Raw genomic sequence first — 12,696 nt, 5'->3', positions numbered from 1 at the left:
AGAATAGTCTTTGAAAGGTAATGCTGTCATTAATTGTCTAGGGAATACTGATGACAAGTCAGGTGTCACTAGCAACAGCCAATATTATTTCTATCTTTTTTTTTATACTTTCAGGGCGGAGTCTGACAGTACTATCGCCAGCATATTCAATAAAAACAAATAATTATTTACCACAAACAATTACTTGTGCACAAGGAGATTTATAACATAACAGAGCCTTTTCGTACGAGGTTTTGTACATGTTTTTCAAGCTTTGATAAAGCTAAAAAAATAATGTAATTTACATAGCAAGCTCAGCCAAAGAGAAATAATTATTTATGTCTATCTACATAGAGTTAACACATATATGCTGAACCTATGATGACCGATTTGTGACTTAGTCAGAACCTGAACATGCATGCAAAGTTAATGGTTCTGAAATGAACTGATTTGTAACATCCACAAATATACAAAAGGACTATTTTGTCACTTTCTGCAACAATTTGACTCAATACTATTGACATAACGATGCGCAATTATAAGTAACCGTCGATACTTAAACTCTAACTCCTTCGTTTTTTTCATAATGATATTAATGGCCTAATCAGGCCTATAAGAGTTACTCAATTTTGCTAATAAGAAGATAAATCCTCAGTCCGTAGATATTGAACTAACGATCCAAATTACAGATCACTTTCGCAATAGAAAATCAGCCAATAACTTCAAAGGAAGAAGGGGAAGTTGGTAGGGAATAGCCAAATGGCAATTTTACAGATAGGACAATTATATACTGCAATACTTAGCATAAAAGACATATTTCAATTAACAGTAAATTTTTCACAATGAGTATTTCAGTCTATCCATGTCTGCACAGAGGCACTTCCACTGGGAGGAAAGGAAGTCTGACTCGTGCCCCCTCCAGAACAAATCTCAAAATCTGAGCGATTTTTCCGGTAATTTCATATATTTCTACGTGATTTTACATTTTTCTTCTTTTTTTTCAAGTCGTACATGCGCCACCCCGAAAACTTTCTTTGCATGCCCACCTGGTGTGCTTAACTCACTAATTTGTATTCCTTATTTTCCATTGACTGGTGTTTTTAATTGTTGCATAGTTTGAATTATACCTTAAAAAATAGCGACGAAGACCACACTGCCTTTCCATAACAAAAAAATACAAAGTATAAACAATAGGGAAATCTTTCCAAGACAGTGGAAATCAGTTCTGTGAATATTTCGGCCCTATGTCCAAGGGCCGTCTTCAGCACAATACGAGAACAAGAGAGAAAATATGTATATATAAATAAACTTACATTAAATTGTGAGAATTAAAACTAAATAATGTTTTTTAAAAACTTTTTTTTTAAAACAGCCCTAGCATCCTTACTTCAACGAAGTTCAACCAGGACTGACAAAAAGAATGAAGTGAGAATATAAATTCATTCAAACTAAGAGAACAAAGTGATTAAATGCAATTTCTCAGAGCCAACCTTGCTTTTTTAGCAGCAGTCTCAAAGGCCTTTTCGTAGCTGGTTCGATACTATTATAAATCGGTTTAGTAAAATATTTTGTTAGATTTTAATTAAATTTGAGTATAAAGAATTTAGTGAGTATTCCCCCTAAGTCCCTTTTCAAAGAAATATTATTATTTATTTTGAGATTAATTTCGATTGATTCTCGAACCACCTGTTTTATCCTCAAAGCATTACTGATGAGTGAAGATTTTTCAAGAAGTGTCGTGTGGGACGGATTATTAAATATATGCCAACCTAAAGCAGAATCAAAGGAGTTGTTGGAACTATTTGAGATTAATTCCTTGTCTATGTCTTTTTTATGCTGTTGTAACCGTTTTTCTAGATTCTGATGGGTCTTGCCGACATAGTAATTTCCACAATCACAGGGTATTTGATACCCTGAATCAATACCCTGAATTCAATACATTGAGGGTATTGAATCACTGGGTATTTGATACCACTAAATTCTTTATACTCAAATTTAATTAAAAATGAAAATGATCTAGCAAAATATTTTACTAAACCGATTTATCAAACAGTTCGTGGTAACGAACTGTAGTAAGGAGCGACCCGGCTCAATAGTAACCAAAAGTCTAAAAAATGGAATTTTGGTACCAATAGCTACATCAAAAGAATCGCATTTTAATGCTGATTTTAAATATATAAGTTTTATCAAGTTTAGTCTTACCCATCAAAAGTTACGAGCCTGAGAAAATTTGCGTTATTTTAGAAAATAGGGGAAAACACCCCCGAAAAGTCATACAATCCTAACAAAAATCACACCATCAGATTCAGCGTATCAGAGAACCCTACTGTAGAAGTTTCAAGCTCCTATCTACAAAAATGTGGAATTTCATATTTTTGGCCAGAAGGCAAATAACGGATGCGTGTTTATTTGTTTGTTTTTTTTTGTTTTTTTTTCCCGGGGGTGATCGTATCGACCCAGTTGTCCTAGAATGTTGCGAGAGAGCTCTTTCTAACGGAAATGAAAAGTTCTAGTGCCCTTTTTAAGTGACCAAAAAAAATTGGAGGGCACCTGGACCCCCTCCCACGCTAATTATTTTCCCGAAGTCAACGGATCAAAATTCTGAGATAGCCATTTTATTCAGCGTAGTCGAAAAACTTTATAACTATGTCTTTGGGGACGACTTACTCCCCCACAGTCCCCGCGGGAGGGGTTACAAGTTCAAAACTTTGACCAGTGCTTACATATAGTAATCGTTATTGGGAAGTGTACAGGCGTTTTCAGGAGGTTTTTTTGGTTGGAGGCAGGGGTTAAGAAGAGGGGGATATATTGGGGGAACTTTCCATCGAGGAATTTGTCATGGGGGAAGAAAATTTCCATGAAGGGAGCGCAGGATTTACTAGCATTACTTAAAAAAAAACAATGAAAGTGTTTTTTTCAGCTGGAAGTAAGCAGCAGCATTAAAACTTAAAACGAACAGAAATTATTACCCATATGAGGGGCTCACCTCCTCCTAATACCTCGCTCTTTACGCTAAAGTATTTTTAGTAATTTCAACTATTTATTCAGCGGCTTGTGTGATTCAGGGGTCATCTTAATGAATTGGGACAAAATTTAAGCTATAGTGTAAAGAGCAAGGTACTGACGAGGGGGTGAACCCCCTCATATATGTAATAAAAACATAAGGATACAAAAGTTCTTTACGTAAGCTAATTTATAAGTTACGTATATCTTTTACTTATAAAAAGATTCGTAAAAAATTAAAAGTTTTAGTTGCCTTTTTAATTAACCGAAAATCGGAGGGCAACTAGGCTTCCTCCCCTGCTCTTTTTTTCTCAAAATCATTCGATCAAAATTATGAGGAAGCCATTTAGCCAAAAAAAAAATTTACAAATTTTGTTTTAATTATTTCTCTGCGGAGAGCCAAAATCAAAACATGTATGGATTCAAAAACGTTCAGAAATTAAATAAAAAAAAAACAAGTTTTTTAAATGAAAGTAAGGAGCGACATTAAAATTTAAAACGAACAGAAATTACTCCGTATATGAAAGGAGCTTTTCCTTCTCAACACCCCGCTCTTTACGCTAAAGTTTTTTTTTACTATTTTAAAATGTAGAGTTAAGAGAAAGAGTCAAACTTTAGCGTAAAGAGCGGGGCGTTGAGAAGGAAAAGCCCCTTTCATATACGGAGTAATTTCTGTTCGTTTTAAGTTTTAATGTCGCTCCTTACTTTCATTTAAAAAACTTGTTTTTTTTATTTAATAATAGTATTGAACCAGCTACGAAAAGGCCTTTGAGACAGGCTGCAAAAAAAGCAAGGTTGGCTCTGAGAAATTGCATTTAATCACTTTGTTCTCTTAGTTTGAATGAGTTTATATTCCCACTTCATTCTTTTTGTCAGTCCTGGTTGAACTTCGTTGAAGTAAGGATGCTAGGGCTATTTTTTCAAAAAAGTTTTTAAAAAACATTATTTAGTTTTAATTCTCACAATTTAATGTAAGTTTATTTATATATACATATTTTCTCTCTTGTTCTCGTATTGTGCTGAAGACGGGCCCTTGGACATAGGGCTGAAATATTCACAGAACGGATTTCCACTGTCTTGAAAAGATTTTCTCTATTGTTTCTACTTTGTATTTGTGAATTATACCTTGTTTATCTAACGTGGCATCTTGAAATCAATTTGAAAAACCAATAATCAATTTGGAAAAAAAAAACGTTTCAAAAAACTCAATGAAAAGTAAAAATCTAGATCAAAACCTAAGATAAGCAGAAATAAAGTGATATAACACTTCAAACTTAAATGAATGAAAGCTAATGTAAACAGTAGTAAGGCTACCTCCCATTATACCTTCTAAAGGTCATAGTCATTTGTGCTTTACTAAAAAGGATAAGTATTTTTAACAGAATGTTTTTTATTTCTCCAAAATCAATAGAAGATCAAATCATCATAATAATCAAGTTGGATGGATAAAACAAACGAAAAAAGGCTGATTCTTTAATATAAAATATCAATTTCTGGAGATTCGAGCAATCTTTTATTTTTCTAATACTATATTTATAAAAGGGGAAAAGTTTAAAATATCTTTTGCTTTCAATAAAGTACAAATGATTCTACGGCCTTAAGAGAATTTAGGGGAAATAGCCCTAGATGGTTCGTTTTACGTTTTTATTTGATTATGTGTTTTAATTTCTGTTCCGTTTAAGATTCACATTTATAGCAATCTCAGTTATGTTTATTTTTATGTGATTATATATTGTAATTTTTGTCCCTTTTGAATTTTTGAAAGGAAGCCTTGCACCAGGTTTGTCTGTTTTCTTTTGTAGGGGAGGGACATTAGGAATTTCTTTGCCCCAGGACTTAGGGCTATCGGTTTCAAATTGATCAGACAAAAAAAGTTTATGTTTAATATTGGTAATCTAAATTATTTATGGCCCTTGCACCGAGGGTAATGGGGGGCTGTCATTTTTAAATCACATTTACAGCGCCTTTCGACTATTTTAAACAAATTGGTATCTCAATATTTCGACTGTATGTATTTGAGAGTTATGTGGCGGAGGGCACAAAAATAAAGCACGGTAGGGGACTCTTTTATCCTCCAATCACATTCAACTCTTAAAAAGGGCATCAGATTTTTGAATTTCAAATCGAAGGAGCCCCATCCAAGTTTTTTACGACTACTGCTTTCATACGCAATGACTTGTAAAAAAAAAAAAAATGAAAGGTACATAATGCATTATAAGGCTTATGGCACTTAAATTAGCATCATAGCCCTCCTTCTAAGAAAATTACACTTTGTGGGGCATTTATGGTGTCCTCGGGGTCAATGCAACGCACAGACTTTTATGTAATGTAAAACAAATAGATAAACCCACACTCTTCGATATAAATTATGTTATTTATAGTCTGGTTTAATATTGAATAATTATAATAATTCAGAAACTTTATAATCCATCAACCAAATTATACAATATTCTGAAGGAAATTACAGGATGCACAGGCTTTTTTGCAACTTAAAACACACAGCATTTCAAGTTCACAATAACGTGTAAGTTCAAAGGACAAATTGAAATTATTTCTCAATCAAAAAATCATGTTTTAATAAAAACTACCTATAAAAACAAAACAAATCGTAAGTAGAAGGCAAGGTAAAAGACTTTCCCAATATGTTGAAAACGTAAACTTCATGTTACTTGGCATACGTCTTTTACGCTTAGGTTACTTGGCATACGTCTTTTAGTAAGGGTCGTATATCGCATCTCGAATAAAACAAATTCAGAAATGGCTATAGACAAAAATTCCCATATACACATTACTTTCAAATGTAGACAGAGAAAACACATAAGCAAATGTAAACCTATCCCTTGGGTTACTTTTAATAGCTAAAGATTAAAAAGAACAAAAAACATACCTAACCTAACTAACAGGTTTCGTAGAAGAAACAATTATATATCCCAACCTTTAGGTTAAATACCACAATTTCACGACAAATACTATCCTTTCTACGTCGGGATGGAGAAAGAAGAGAGAGCCTTGCTCTCTCAAACGATCAATAAAATGCTTTTCCTAAGTTACGATTCACTCCATTCTATATGATGTATGCTATAACACAATAGTTCGGAACAAAAACACAAGACTCGTTCACAGGAGAAGGGGGGCTGTCGGCTTTCTTTGTTAGGAAAGCCAGGTGTGAAAGTAACAAAAGGACTAAATGCGCCAATCAAAGCAAAAGATTAAAATTGCAAAATAAAAGTAGAAGTTCAAATAATGAGGAAAATAACTTCATAATGAGCTTTTATAAAGTGATAAATAAAAAATTAAGCCCTATACTAGATTAATTTTGGTGGCAAGCTGGAAGACAATTTATGTACTTAAAATTCCCACGATTTTTGAGTTTTAGTACTTCCGGTAAAGGTACCAATTCTGGTGTCAAAGTTTAACTAAAGTTACTATTACACTAAAAGTAGTGGGTCACTCTAGAAATTCGTTTTAAACAATCCATGTTTTTTTGTTTTTTTTTTAGAAAATACTTCTTAATGGTAACGCGCTGTTGAAGAATAAAGGTTTCATACTTGGAAAAAAAAATAATGAAGAAGGAATCAGTGTTGATTCAACAGCTGAGACATTTTGACTCGTCCGTAGCAAGATTATTGACTCTGTACATCATCGCAAGACATCAATTTACGAAAATGTTGACGGAAGAGAGGATTTTTCTTCAATAATGAGGCTAAAAAAAAAGTAAGTTTGAAATCTAAGAGGGTAACTTTATTTTCTTCAATGAGAATACCGAAAATAAGGTATTTTTCAAAGTCCCCCCAACAATGGTACCCTTCCGGCTGTGCAGCATCTGAGCTGTAGTTGCGTTAAGTCGTCTGGGTTTAATTTTACGCGGTTGAACAGTAACGGGCCCTGACCCTCTGACCCCCTAAGAAGTCAGAAATTTTCAACTCTGAGCTCTCTGGAACGGTTTGTTCGTCTTAAATGTCCAGGAACGAGCCTCCAATGAACATTTTGCAATGTTTTACTCATTTTATTTATTTGCAATGTTTTACTCATTTTATTTATACAAACCGACGTAGCAAATAAAACCGACTCAAGCTATCAACCCTAAAGAGAATAAAGATTGGAAATGTTTTTGAAAAATGTTCCAGATCATGCTTTCAAATCAGGAGCAAACATGTTCTAGATTTATCCGATTTACAGACCAACAAAAATTGCACCAGATTTGTAAGTTCATACCAGCTGCTGTGTTCAACAGCTGAAGGGGGATCCGAATCGAACAACTCGGGTGGCCAATTGTACGGTAATACCAATGACGATCTAAGCGGTAACGAAACAGCAAATTTTGAAGAAAGTAAGGAAGGTATTGATAGGCTGGAAATATTATATCTGCTGAGATACCGCATACTGCATAATTAAGATACTGCATAAACAAACCAAGAAACCAATATTCCTAGCACGCTACGTCCAAGTTATTATAAAGGATATTCAGTCAACAGTGAGAAATCTGATAGTAAAAAAAAATAAAAACTATTCAACTGTATGAGAGAAAAATGGTCCTTGATTCCCAATTTATCTTCTAAGCCAAACATGATTCAAATGCTGTCAACGGTTCATCGTTTATCATATCCAAAGAAAAAAGGCTCTATAAGGCTACCCCGCCATTAACCTCAACACACAGTGAACTTTTACAGACGCAATGGTAGCTCATGGAATACTTGTTGGGTCATTTTGTCCGATAAATGACTATGTTTCGCATCCTCAAAGCCCCAAAGACAGAAATGTGCCTCGTCTGTACCTTCCTGAAATGTACAATAAGCTCCTCTACGCTTCTATGCAAGGTCATGTTTTATTTAATAGGAAGCTCCTCCGCAGGTTGTTGTTCATGAATGGCTGAATTGACATCATCTCGACAGATGGTCGGCTAGACGCCCTGATCTAACATTCGTGCCTTGCATTTTTTTTTTGGGGGGGGGGTAAAGGAAAAAGACTACTCTACATGAAAATATTGAATAGAGCTGAAAGGACGACTAAAAGAAATAAATTCTGCCATCCCGCAAGAATTTCTGAGAAAATTAGATGATACAATACCACAAGTTGATGCAATTCGACTCAATACCAGCTTTGAACATCAAAGTCAAAGCTCCCGATCAATGCACACATCACTTGACGCCTAAATCAGTCATTTTCACCGGTCCTAAGATAAATATATTTGCATTGAGAGACCATGTTTGGGACAGGAGATACTGCTAGTGTAACAAAAGATATGTACTTATTGATGCGGAAAGCATTCAAGTCACACGAACATTGAGCTGCAGAAAATTAGGTCTAAAAATATCGAGTACATAAGCAGGGCCGTGTCCAGGGATGGGGAAAGATTAGACCCCCCCTAGAAAATGTTTGTCAGACTTGTAAAAACGTAACAAAAATGGATATAAATATTTTTTTCAGTTTTTTGTGTACCCCCCCCCCCCCCCGAAAAAATTCTTGTAAAACACCTCACGAAAATAAAATCTTGGATACGGCCCTGTACATAAGGAACATTCGAGTACGAAAATCCTTAAATAACGGTTTATTACTGTACACACAGATATATTAATTCCTATGGTTTACCAAATAAGCAAGGATACACGGAAATCGATTACGTTCTTTCTGACGGCAGAGGAATTCGGCAATCAGTAGTAGTTAAGATGGCAATCGATAGAGCTACTTAAATCGATTGCAGAAAACCCTTCGATGTGAGAAAAGCTAAAATTAAGTCCGAAGGCCCGCCAATAAGAAAAAACAAACATTGCACATCTACATAAATTTGGAATACCTACCGCTGAGTCATATTTAACGTGAACATTTTGCACCTTGTTTTAGTTTGAAATGCTTAGCTGCAGAAAATTAGGTCTAAAAATATCGAGTACATAAGCAGGGTCGTGTCCAGGGATGGGGAAAGGTTAGACCCCCCCCCCCTAGAAAATGTTTGTCAGACTTGTAAAAACGTAACAAAAATGGATATAAATATTTTTTCAGTTTTTTGTGTACCCCCCCCCCGAAAAAATTCTTGTAAAACACCTCACGAAAATAAAATCTTGGATAAGGCCCTGTACATAAGGAACATTCGAGTACGAAAATCCTTAAATAACGGTTTATTACTGTACACATAGATATATTAATTCCTATGGTTTACCAAATAAGCAAGGATACACGGAAATCGATTACGTTCTTTCTGACGGCAGAGGAATTCGGCAATCAGTAGTAGTTAAGATGGCAATCGATAGAGCTACTTAAATCGATTGCACAAAACCCTTCGATGTGAGAAAAGCTAAAATTAAGTCCGAAGGCCCGCCAATAAGAAAAAACAAACATTGCACATCTACATAAATTTGGAATACCTACCGCTGAGTCATATTTAACGTGAACATTTTGCACCGTGTTTTAGTTTGAAATGCTTCACAACAGAAAATTATAGTATTTTTCGTTAATGATACTTTTATCATGTAAATAAATCTGATCTTGGCATGTACATCAAGCTCAGTAGTCAGAAGAAGGAGATGAATCTTTCTTCTCCTAATAGGTAGATAAGCAAGCACAGGGAAACATTTTTGTTCCTTGCTAAGAAAGATTAACATTCAAAATCCTAATATGCAATTGCTAATATCCCATAATGGAAGAGTTTTTCCTCAAATGTAGAGAGAATTAATCCCCCCGATCTTCACGCGAGCAAGCATAAAAGGACTCTTTACTAGCCTAAGCTTCCCGAACTCCCTAAAGTTTAACCTCCTTTGGTAATTTTAATTAATTAAGGGTTTGGGTATTTTGTTGGATCCCACACTCCCCGCAGAAATATTTCATATTTGCCAACCTATAAAAAGGCCCATTACACGGAATCTAATTCGAGAGGGGGGTGGAGGGCAAAGCATGCAGGAAACGTGAAAAATAAGAGAAACAATGGTAAAAATGTCAAGATTAATTTCAAACTCCCCCTTCTTCCGTCTCTAACCTGACACACTACGCGTATAATTTGTATCTTCATCCCCATGAATTAAACTAAATAATTCTCGAAAGAATCCAAAAAATATCCAGTGAGTATTAGAACTCAAGTGCACATCAATCCGACCAAGAATCTATCATCTTTACCATCTCTACGGCATGGATATTTACATTTAGAGACCAAATTTCTAATAGAAGAGACAGCTAGAGGGACATAAGAGAAGCAAACAGTTTTAAACATTATTTGCTTTCCCTTGCTTACCACCTGCTTCTATCTTAATGGAAATTCCTTCATCTCAGACTCATTAAATGACCCAATAAGTAGCCTACTCGGAAACTCCGGAGGAGGACTTGTCAAGTCGGGAAAAGACTGCTACTAATACAAAGTGGATAGAACTTGGAAATTAATTTCCAATTAATTAATGGACAGAACTAATTTAACGCGATTTGCGTTGGTTTTTTTTCTGGTAAGGGAGATGACTGTCTTCTCCACCGCTTAAATAGGGAAAAAAAGTTCAGCTGGAAGTAAGGATCAACATTAAAGCTTAAAACGAACAGAAATCAACATGTATTTGAAGGAAGTTGTCTCCTCCTCAACACCACACTCTTTACGCTAAAGTTTTTAGTAATTTTCAAGAAAGCTTCTTATTGTTCCAATTAAACGAACAGTGTTTCAGAAATCCTTCTTAAAGAAATAAGACGAAACTAACACTTTAGTGTAAAGAGCGAGGTGTTGAGGAGGAGGCAACCCCCTTCATTACGTATTGAAATTACGTATTAATTTCTGTTCATTTTAAATTTTAATGTTGTTCCTTACTTCAAGTTGAAACTTATTTTTTATTTAATTTCTGATCGTTTTTCAAATAATCTCAGGAAATATTGCCCCATCTCCACGGAAAAATACCCTTCCGACGGATATATCCTTTAGAAAATTCAATCCCAATGCAAATTTACCTAGGCAATCACCCTTAACAACTCCACGCGTAAAATTTAGGCAGAAAAGAGAAAGCAAGAAATATAAGAAAATGTATAGAAATTCTGGCTAATTCCCAGTGTATAATTTCCTTGAAGAGTTCACCCCCTGTAAACTTTCCTCCCCAAGGAAAGTTCCCCCTGAAAAAAAGAAGAAAATTCGTCTTCCCACCCTAAAGTGTAAGCATGCTTCCCAAAAACAAATACTATGCGTAAACAATGGGCAATTCTGACAAGTTAAAGATCTTTCACCTGGGGCTGGGGAGGAGGGAGTCATGTTATATCCAAAGGAATAATTATTGGGCCTTCCAACTATGATGAACAAACTGGCTATCTAAAAATTTTGATCGGCGATTTTGGTAAAAAAGGGTGAGGAGGCCTAGTTGCCCTCCAATCTTGTTGGTCAATAAAAAAGAGTACTAGAACTTTTGATTTCCGTTTGAATGAGCACTCTCACGATACTCTAGGACCACTAGGTCGACATGATCACTCCTGAAAAAAAAAACAAAGAAAACAAGCATGCATCCGTGATAATTTCTTCGGGCAAAAAATACATGATTCCACATTTTTGTAGAAAGAAGCTCAACAGTAGTGATGGCATTGTGGATTTAAAACCATTCCTATCCCTGCTTTTAAATTCATTCCTAACCCCGCTTTTAAAAACATACTTATCCTGTCATTCCATGACAGCCAGCAAGTGCATGCTACGTCATAGCAAATGTTTTCTAGGAGATGCAGGTGCATGTTACGTCATAGGGAATGATTTCTGTACGAAGTATGTCTTAATTACTTAAAAACCTACTAGGGCCAGGAAAAAACCTTCAGGATCCCCACCAAATCAGCATTATCGTGATTATTACCTAGTAGTGTTTAGGTGTTACGTAATAGTGTTTGTATGCTACGTAAAGGACTTGTTATAGGGCCAGGAAAAAAGTTGTTGCGTAATAAGGTTTGTTAAATTTTAGTTGTTACGTGGTTTGTTTACTGTTGGTTGGTTTATTGAGAAATTTTTCATTAAGAAATTTTTCAAGAAGTTTCAAGATGTTTCAAGACATTTTAAGGCATGTTTCAAGACATTTCATGGCATTTTTAAGACATTTTTCTTCAAGGCGTTTTTCGATAAGTTTCAAGCCATTCCAAGACGTTTTCTAAGACGTTCCTTCAAGACCTTTTTTTCATGATTTGTTTAGTTCTTACCTAATAGTTTCTCTGATTCTTTAAAAATCTACAAAGGCAAGGGGGGAAAACCTTCAGGGCCCGCTAGCGGGGGACCTTCAAGATGCCGGATCCTAACGAGCAAATTCAAAGGGACACCCAGCATTCAATTTTACTGGGAGCCCCCTAACCTAACCATCGGGGGGCTCTAGCATCCAATTTCACTAGAGGGGGTAGCATTCAATTCCATCGGGGAGTCCTAACCTAACCACCAGGGCCCTTTGTAACCATTTTAACAGAAGGCCTTAGGGGCCCTAGCAGCAAATACCATCGGGAAGACCCTAGCAGCCAATCCCAGTGAAGCCCCTAGCAACCAATTCCATTGGGGTCCTAATAGTCCATTCCTACGGGGCACTAGCATCCAATTTCACAGGTAGCCCAAAAATAATCTAACCAACGGGGCCCTAGCCTTCAATTCCAACGGAGGCCTAAACATCAATTCCATTGGGGGCCCCCTAGCAACCAATTTCAACAACAAGATGTTTTCAAGATATTTCAATATTTATTTGGTTGTTATGTAATAGGGAAATGTTTATTTACATTAATGACGACGCATTCTAACATGACTTG

General features: G+C 35.6%; 1 protein-coding gene across 6 annotated transcripts in view; it reads right to left on the bottom strand.

Annotated features, from left to right (window-relative positions):
• LOC136039799 (RNA binding protein fox-1 homolog 3-like) overlaps positions 1-12,696 on the bottom strand; it is a 242,340-nt gene that overhangs the window by 208,385 nt on the left and 21,259 nt on the right. Inside the window, exon 2 of one of the 6 annotated variants that reach the window (XM_065723688.1) lies at positions 6,531-6,685. The exons of 3 other annotated variants lie outside the window; for them this stretch is intronic. The gene's annotated coding sequence lies outside the window, so the exon portion shown is untranslated. Of the gene's footprint in view, positions 1-1,292; positions 1,377-5,869; positions 5,889-6,530; positions 6,686-12,696 lie in introns of those variants that run through there. 2 more of the 6 variants (XM_065723692.1, XM_065723690.1) reach the window with 2 other exon arrangements.

The sequence above is a fragment of the Artemia franciscana genome, chromosome 20, assembly GCF_032884065.1.
Source record: "Artemia franciscana chromosome 20, ASM3288406v1, whole genome shotgun sequence".
Lineage (NCBI taxonomy): Eukaryota > Metazoa > Arthropoda > Branchiopoda > Anostraca > Artemiidae > Artemia > Artemia franciscana.
This window is presented reverse-complemented; position numbering and strand designations above follow the sequence as displayed.